Raw genomic sequence first — 10,230 nt, forward strand, 5'->3', positions numbered from 1 at the left:
TGACATACCAATACAATAGCTGTTTTCTGGTGAGTCAGGTGATTTAGGCCTCTTTAGTCCTAGATGTGTTTATGGCCAAGTAAAAATGTCAAAAATGTAATATGGTGTCACGTCCTACCAGAACTTTTTCTGTTTTTTGGACTCTGTGTTTTTGTTCTTTTGACTTCGTTGGTTTTTGTTATCCTTCTGATGCCCTTAGACTTTTTCTGTTTTTAGTTGGACTTTTTGAGGGGCCCTTTCATTTGTTTTGCTTTTTTTTCCTGGTTTTGGTTTTCTCTGTTCCCTTGTGTGTTCCTCCTGTGTTTTTTGCGTCACCTGTTTGTTTACTTTAGTTCCTGTTTTTTTTTCTAATATTTCCTCCTTGTGTCTGGTCACTTTACTTCCTGTGTTTGATTATTTCATGTGTCTCACCTGTGTCTTGTTTCCCTCACCTGTGTTTCATTTGCAATCACTCCCTGTGTATTTATAGTCCAGTTTTCAGTTCAGTCTTTGTCGAGTTGTCTGCTTCTGTTCGTTGTTCCTGTGTCGCCTGCGTTCTGGTTCGTTCCCATGACTTTTTGCTTTTTCATTAAAAAATATCTGCATTGGATTGTCCCTGCCTACCGTCTCTGCATTTGGGTCCACCTGCTCCACTCACCCACCCTGACATATGGGCAGATTTGAAGTAGAGCTACAATGTTTAGTTGATAAAGATGATTGAAAGAAAATAAATCAACAATTATATTGTAATTTTATATAATTGTTTCACTATTTTTGTTACATCAATGTGAAGTGAATATCTTGGGGTTTGGGACTGTTGATTGGACAAAACGTGACATTTGAAGAAGTTCCCTTGGGCGTCATTATTTGTTGTTTATTGATTTAAGTACTGAGTTTCTTGAGTTATAGATTAGCTTGGATTGTAACTTACCATATACCCACCATACTTTCCAGGAGACAAAAGAGGGAGGCACTGAATCACTTCCTGATTTTAAGATCTTGCTGACATCACCAGTGATGTCATGAGTTAGACCAAGTATGGGGAGATTTATTTTATTTAGTTAAATGTTTGGTTTTGTATTTATGTTATTTGTAGTTATTTTGGTTTATGTTATGCATGTTATATTAACTGATACAAGTGGCATTGTCATATACTAGTTCTTGCTATAAGAGAAAGGACAACCCTGATAGAAATATGGTTCTGCCTAGATAGATTGGAGAGTTGTTGGTTTGAGAAAGAGCAGAAACGAAAGAGGATGTCAGTGTAGTTGTGTTAAAGTAAGTTTGATTATGCTTGATTTCATTTGGTAGTCTCTGATTCTGTGTTTTATCACCTTCCTTGACACTCTGGCTAAGCTTCCTCACAGTAAAACTTGTATTTTATAATTGTAAAAAGCAAGAAAGGGTTGCAGAAATGTTTCTTTTTTTTTGTTTCCTATCTTGTCAATCGTTTCTTCGACCCAGAATCCTTGAGGTTTTTGGAGTATAGAGGTATGTTGGTGGTTTCACATCCTCCTTATGAGTTCAAATTTATGACAACTTTAATTTTATTTGAGAGCCACAGTCTAGGGGCGTATCCGTGATTGTTATTCCAGATGGCAGCAAGAAAATTACATTTGATGGTTTTATTACTTTTCATTAAAACAGTAAGATTCGCCAATGCTGTCTTTGCCTTCTCACTGATGAGGCTGACTGACATGTCGCCGTTCCCTCCATTTGTCATTGTTTTAAAAGATCTTAACTGTATCCCATGCAAATGAAGAGGTTTGCTTTTTGCCTGTTATCTATTCATATAAGAAAATGAACAGAACATTAGTGGGTCACCAAATGAGGGACGGAAAAGGGAAGAGGAGGGGTGAGAGACAGATAGTGATGATCAGCAGATACAGAGTAAAAGAGAGCAGGCAGCTTTACATTACTGTGCTGTAATGTCTCTTAACTCCCCATATCTTAACTGCATATGTGAGTGTCAGCATATGTTTATGTAATACTGTAGATCAAGGCTGATAATTAATCTGATTACTGCAAGCAATAAAAAAAACAATATTGTAGCAGCTTGCAGCAGCTAGATTTTTTTTTTACCCATCTTCATCCGGCAAATCAATAAGTGAGTTCCTTTTCGCTCTGCTGGATAGCATAAGCAAAATACATTACATTTCCAATCAATTTGAATTAATTAATAATTAATTAAGTCTACTAAAGAAACTTTTTTTTGCCTCTGTTGGCACATATTTCATCTAATCTTCACCAAACTTGGTAAATACCATATTTAGATGACCCCGGACAAAACTTATGAGTTCATTTCTGGGTATCCCTTACTTTACTGTTTGTCTGTAATTGGTGGCCAAATTTTTGAAGGTGTGGATGATGCCCTTAACTAGAACTCTTCAATGCTAAAAATGGACTTAACCAAATTCTGCAAAGTTGTACAGATGGGGATGCTGAACAAGAGTGTTGTATTTGCAGCAATGCTTTGCAAGTTGTCAGCATTCACATGCATTTTCCGCAGGAAATGCATGTCTAGTTTTTATTGTGGTGTGTTTTATTTACCTCTGTGATTGAAAACATATCTCATTTAGATTTTTGGGGGGGGAGATAATTGTTCTGTATGCATGATTTCTTGATTTGTTCATATTTACACTTGTGTGGTCCACTAGTGTTATAATACAGTGGCTATTCTCAAGTTTAGTATGTATGAAAATCAGTATATGCAGAGTTCAACATTTCATTTGCTGTATTGCTTTTGCAAACACCACCACTCTCATTTTAAGAGAATGATATTCAAGTATGATGCATTTCATTATGCATATCACAGTGTCAGTCTGTGGTAAGTAAATGGCCACATGAATCACAGAGTTTATGGAACTGTTTCTGTAAAAGGAGTTAACTGTGTATTTTACCTAGAAACGCTCCATCTCCCTGCCTGGTGTGTTGTGATATTTCACCCTGAGGGATGAAGATGAAGGTGTTAGAAAGTCTCAGAAGTTTCATGTTGGTGTTTGTGCAAAAGTTGTCTGGCAGTGTGCTGCTGTGGCATTACAGTTGAGCTCCTCACAGGCTCTTAAAAGCTGGATTTTGTTTGCTGGGAGGCTAAATCTGGCTTTGCCAGGCTTTAATCTTGGGCACTGGGTCACTGGAACACTGCGACTTGCATGCAGGGGGTACAAATCAGATGGACATGTTGATTTATATTTATATGTATAGAGTGGGTTTATATATTTGTGTACTGTGCAGCATCCTGATCTGTGGCTTAAAACCAGTGCCAGTTGCAAGGCTGGATTTTAATACTCATCTGCCTGTGAGTGAAATCACAAAAATAAAGCAGCTGTCGAACTTTACAGGGAGGGAATCTGCTCAAGCAAAGTCAAGGTGTTTTTATGAAGGAAACTGAGGAATATAACCATTTCAATTTTAACATTTCACTTTGTCCATTTGACGATTTACTGTCTTTACTGTTTACTATCCACTACTCCCTCAGTTTGGCTTGAAGCCTGTAGCAGTTGACAGTGCTATAAGTACTGCTTATATCATTTTTGATAATCTTCCTTTGAATTGCCCCAAATGTTACAAACTACTATTGTAATCAATGTTCTGATAATATTATATTAATAATATTATATTAATGAGAATATAAATTCTCAAACAGTGATTGTTTTTACTCAAATTTACTTCAATTCACTTTAATGTCCATGTGACCAGAGTTGCTGGAAATCATCAAATTCCTTTTTTTACGAGTTAAGATATGAAAAAAAGAAAAAAAAATTCTGTCTGTAAGTTTAGTTAAAGCAGTTAAAGCATTTTCTCAAAGCAACAGCTACTAGACTGAAGTTCACACAGACATCAAGTCATGGAGCAGCTGAACATTTGAATGATATCACAGATGAGGTGACTAACTGAACTGCTGCGTACCATTTCATGCTGTAGGAACAGTACGTTTTCAGTAAAGTGGTTGGCTTTGGTATAAAATTGCTGATTGATCTTAAAATGCAAGAGAAATATATTACTTTTGTCATATGAAAACTTTTTATCATTTGGGTAATTTCCTCTCTTACCTCTAACATGCCAAAAATAATTTGCATTTTTTTAGAAATCCAATTTAAAAACTTAAAACTGTATCGTTGCAAGATAAAAAAAAAGGGCTTCTTGTCCAGATTTGAGACATTTTCAAGATACACTGTTTCCAGCAGCAGAAAAATACATATGTAAAAACTCTGTAGCAGAATTTAAATTATACACTTCATATTCTAATTTGTATATAATAAACAGCCAGGGCGGCGGTTCTGATCTGTGGAGGAATGCATCATATTTTGTACGTATTACCAACCTGCCAGGTCCTGGCTCTGTCTGCTGCAGCACATCCCATCAGCCCACAGGCTCGGCTCACTGATCAATAGACCACTTAGCGGCCGTGAGCTACACATCCCAGTCATTTGACCTGCTGGAGCTGTGGGAATGGGCACGCAATCCAATAAGCATCGAGCTACTGAGACAAACGAGCTGGACTGCCAACTTGAGGAACTTCCTCCTCCCTGAGAGGCTGTTCTCCGGGTGGGAGGAGAGACGGATGCCGGACCAAGCCTGTCTCAACTAGTCACACTTTTCTGATGAGATAAAGACCTCCTATATGAGTTATTGATTCTTTCATCTGAAGAAAAAAAAACATCCACTAAGAGGCGTCTACTATGTCTACAACCTAATTCTTCACAAGTGCAGTGAAAGATGCACAATACACAATTTCACCTTATAGCCTCCTGCAGAATTCTTTTTAGAGAAATGGCTTAAAGTATTTACAGTATTTTATGAATTTTTGCCAGAAACACTGACCAAAAGACACATGAGTTGGTATCAGTTTGGAAAGACTACAAATTCTGTTAAAATATTTATTTTTCAAGTAAACTGTGTATAAGAATCTGGGAGAAAGCTGGTTTGGCATCACAACAATAGAACAATTATAACAGCAGGATGCCTACAGCAACATTTAAAAACTCTGAAAACGTTATAACATAAAATATACATGACTAAATAAGCAATTTAGAGATAAAGTTCTGAAAAATATATGATTAAGTGTCATTTATTGAGAGTTTAACACTCAAAAACTAATAGTACCTGGTGACACAAGCGAACAACCTCACAACTGTCATTAGATCTTATTCAAATTTTGCAAAATGCCAATTCTTGCAAAAGAAACTGGGCCAAGTATATTGTCATGTGTCTACAAATTTAGTCATAAATACAGTAAACGCTCCTTTTTGGGTAAAGAAAACAAGGTATTTATGCAATTTGCATCCAGGCTACTACACAGAAACTACCACATGTGTTTCCACGTAACAAATGACAGCATTAAGTAGAAGTTTTACAGTATTACTTTAAAACAAAGAGGCATGTTTGAAACATAAAGGAGGTGGAATTTCAGCACCATAAACTAATTATTAATTATTAACTAATTAATTAATTACCAATTTTGACTTTTCAGAGCTGTCATGTGATTTTGAAAGTATTATTCTGATAGCAGCCCATAATATTTTCAAAATATGGACCATATCACCTAATTATTATTATTAGGTTATTACCCCGTTAATATCAGCATATTACCATTTTATATCAAAATATGATATAACCTTATTATTATTATTACCAAAATTTTACTGTGCTATTACTAAATGTTATCTTTAGATGTGTTTCTGCATTATTACTCCTTTATTTTTGACCCCTTATTACCCTGTTACAAAAATTTGAGTCTAATATTAGCTAGTTATACTCATTGTTAATACCACACTATTACCTGTTATTACTTTGTAATTACATTATATTACATTATTACTCTTTATTATCAAAATTTTGCCCCTCTATCATCATGTTATTACTGAGCTGGAATGTAAAGTGCTACCAAAAAGAAAACCCATCAAATTATTGAAAAGCATTGTAAAGCTTTAAATTACGGCAGTTTTTCTTTGTTAATGAAAATGTTGATATTAGAGATACACAGGACTACACTAATATAATAATATCACTTTCAAAAAGGGATAAACTACCACTTCCTACCAGTTCCTCAATACTTACAACATAAAATTTAATGATCCAAGTTTATTTCCAAGTTCATAAAAATGACAAAAATTCTCTTTGAGAATATTATATTGTTGGTGTGATGCTGAGCTCACAACCAAACAAGAGAGAGAGAGCGGCATATGGAGCAGTTTGAGGCAAAGATTAGAGCCTTCTTAACTGCAGCAGATGGAGACGATAGTATGCAAACACTTAACAATGCACGATTGCCAACAAAACAATCTAATAAATACCTGCCAAAAGGTCCACAAAGGAAGCAGAAGCCACCTGTTTTACTGTTTTATTGCTGTGAACGAGCAGATATCCGCCTGTTATTCTCTCCCTCCGGTTCTTCTCAGCTCTCTTTCCCTCCCTTCTTCCGTCTTTATTAAGTCACACAGACGGCTATAATTCACTTTCACTAATGCAGCTCCGCAGCAGCCAGTGAAGTACATAAAATTATAAAACATTTCCCAGCAGCCTTATAGGTCTCGGCTAACAGCTGCCAAGAACACCCCACGGTCCTCCTCGGACTTACACCTTCTTGTATTATCTTATTATAACTGGTGATGTAAAGTCATTTAAACTCAGCTCAGCAATCATTCTTTATTTGGAAAAGAAGGAATATTCAACTATTAAGGCTGACATGAATATTTAATGTGTAAATAAATGAAATAATTTTTAAGTGGCATTAATGACTGGATGTTAAAATTGGATTTTTAATTGCATGAGAGGAAGCAAATAAATGTGTTTGTTCTGAAATTATGAGCAAATTTGGTCTTTAATGGTTGCTGCTTGTCTTTTGATGGCAACTAACTGGAAATTTAAACATCTTTTTTTTAGTTATTTATTTGTTGTTCTGTTTTACCGTATTAATTGTTATTTATAGCATCAATACTGAAGTCGCAAACTTCATCTTGTTACTTGTGCAGTGACAATAAAGATATTCTATCCCATTTCTATTCTGTTTGCCACAGTCATTTCCACTGATTACACACTTCCTCCTTTCCATATAATCATCACTTCATACTTTCTATCTGGTGGAACAGCCAGGTATTTATATTAAATGAATTATATCAGGGTTTAATTACGTAAGAAAAGAATAGAAGTGTTCCAAAAATATGGGCTCAAGCTTGTTTTGTATCCCTAACTTTGCCTTATCAAAGTGGCCTAATCTGATTGGTTACAACCTGATTGGTAATCGTCCCATCTCCCCCACGTTATCTCAGACGGCGGAGATGAGGGAGCAGCCGGAGGCCTTGGAGGAACCTGAGTGCTAGGAGATAATGCAGGGAAGGCCAGACAGACAATCATATTGATGACTCTCGGAGGCCGAGAGAATGGTGAGAAAGACGTGGCGCCGGACAGGCATTAGTCTGAGAGGACATTAAGCCTCCTGCTTCCAGACAAACAGCAGCGATCTGATAAAAGGAGGAAGAGTAAATATGATTGCAGTTACTATTAGAGAGAGGTGATACCTTCAAGTCTGTTAATCCTTATTCATTTATAGAGCAAGCTGACACCTTAAGATCCACATAAATGGGATGAACCAAATAACAGGAACACTTACACTGTAATCCTTTGGTTCCCAACCTTTTTGACTTGTGGTCCCTTAAAAAAAGCAGTTCTTATTGCAAAGCCTCATCACAGATTATAGCCTGTGATGAGGCTTTGCAAGAAGTGTTGTAATCCGTTCAATCACTAACAGGTTTTTAGAGGCCTAAGAAAGGTGAAAATATCTATTAAATGTTTTTTGATAATATCTAATAATTTGAGATAAGTAAGAAAAAAATATTTTCTAAGAAATTTTCTTTCATATCCCTATCTGGGGAACCTCTAACTGGTCAAATCTAAATGAAAAACTCCTGTGCCACTGATCAAGTAGTTTTTAAATTACACTCTTATTTATTGGGGTAACTTATTATACGGCACTGCACTGTAAAAAAAAAAAAAAAAAAAAAAAGTTATTTCACAGAAATGTACTGTATTATTTTAAACATTTTTTTGTTTGTTTTTTCTACATTAAGTGTAAACTGTTTTAACAGGATTATTCAATTACTTAATGATCTTGAATGTTAAATTACATTGAATTCTATGTAAAAAATACAAAAAAATACACATCCTATTACTGAATATAAAATTAAGGCAACTTTCTGTTTTTTTACAGCAAAACTTTAAATTTAATGTAAAAAAAAAAAAAAAAAGGAAAAAAAAACAGTAAAAAGAGGTGCTTTCTTTCTTTGACCTGTGCCCTTGCTTTTCTATGTTTTTTTATTCAAAAAAAAAAAATTCTATTACAATTTCCTTTTTCTAATTTACTGATCTGTCAACTTTTCTTTGTTCTTATTGTTTGGGAGGTAATCCCACAGTTAAAGCTTAAAAATGGAAGAGAAACTATGTAAAGCATACAGTAACGGACGGTATGTAAATATACTCTGTATCCCACATAAATAACATTATTTAGGAAACAAAAAACTATTGTATGTCAAAGATTTCCACTTGCATTATTGAAGAAGATCAATTTCTGAAAAACAAGTTGGTTGGGTGGAGGGTTCATCATCAACAAACAAACAAAGACTATTTGTGAAAATGCAAAAAAGGGCGATTTCCCATCCAGACCACATTAGACTAGGTCCAGATCACAAACCATTATACTTAGAACTGTCAAATCTGGACTAGATTAACATGGAGAGGCTAAAGTGTCTTAAAAACACAGTTTCAGATTTGTGAAACCTTTATTGTATTTGTGAAACATGCAACTGTGATCAAACAGTTGTAAATTTAACTTTAATTTTTGTGTTTTGGTTCCTGCAGTCTTCCATCTTGTGTAATGGGATACTTTTATTGGTTTTGAAATGTTGTTGACTCAAAACTGCTCATTTTTATTGTATTGTATTATATTGTTGCTGTGGATAGACAAATAGAAGCCATGAATTAGATCATCTTCATATCATTTGTATTTGTAGATTGTCTAGGTTCAGTAAAACGAAGAAACCTTATCATTCCACACCTGTCCACTAGTCTCTTAGAGTTTCCTGCCTTTGTCAGTCATGTGACCCTGCTCCTCCCTGCACAGCTGCCTCTCATTGTCCCATCAGCTCCACAGTACATATAATATATATGTTACACCAATTCTCTCATTAACCTCCAGTCACAATATTCCTGCCTGCTACTTGTTCTGCAATCTGCTACCTGTGATTTGACTCACAGCTTGACTCTGACCTGCCTGCATGTCTTGCCTGTCTGAAATAATTTGCCTGACTCTTGACTGCCTTCAGTTTGTTGATTTCAGTAAAGCCCCTTTAATTCAACTTATTAGTGTTGTCGGCCTTGTTGCCAACTACTTTGGACTGTGACATCTCTGGCGCACTAACCCGTCTGTTTGGTTTTTTTTACACTTATTTGGCTGTTTTAGTGTGTCACGTCTGTGCTGGTAAGTCATGCAGCTCTTGGTGGGAAGGATGTGAGTCATGCTCAATTTAGGGCTAATCTTTACAGATAAGGCATAAATATCACATCTATTCCATGTATGGAATACAACTGTATATTTTATGAGGCAGTTATTAGCTTTTGTCTCCTACAGTCTTCCATCTTGTGTTAATGGAATACTTTCTTTGGTTTTACAAAGAAAGATACAAGACACAACCCAAGAACGTTAGCATTCACTTTGAGCAGAGGGGATATAGTGTGTGTGCGTGTATCAAAGCTATCTTATGTGAAAACCATGTTAATGGGGTTTTTTGCATCATTCTTAAATCACTGCAAACAGAGACAGTACTGCAGTTTAGCCGTGAGCAGATATTTTTACCCCCCAAAACATTTATATCATGACAGAATAGTGACTACATAGACATGTGGCTGCTGATGCATTAATTGGCAATCACTGTGATTACAGATGACCCTCTGGCAGTGAGCATAATACATTGCCATCCAAGGGCAAAAAAAAACAAGAATGTCTTCTCAGAAGCTATTATCCATTTATCAGTTCTATAAATAATCTATGTCTAATAGCGCGCATACTTTTGGCGCACCAACTGGGTTTTGTTTCGGCATGTTGCCCACCATGAGAAAACGTTTAGGCACCACTTAAAGTTTTTTTTTTTTAGCATTTTCCTTGTGCATAAAATGCTTTCCTGTTCTGTGATACAGCACAGCAAGTTGCTCCAGCATTGCAGAAAAATGATTCAGAACAGCTCATCCACAATATCT

Source organism: Thunnus maccoyii, chromosome 18 (assembly GCF_910596095.1).
Source record: "Thunnus maccoyii chromosome 18, fThuMac1.1, whole genome shotgun sequence".
NCBI classification, from domain to species: domain Eukaryota; kingdom Metazoa; phylum Chordata; class Actinopteri; order Scombriformes; family Scombridae; genus Thunnus; species Thunnus maccoyii.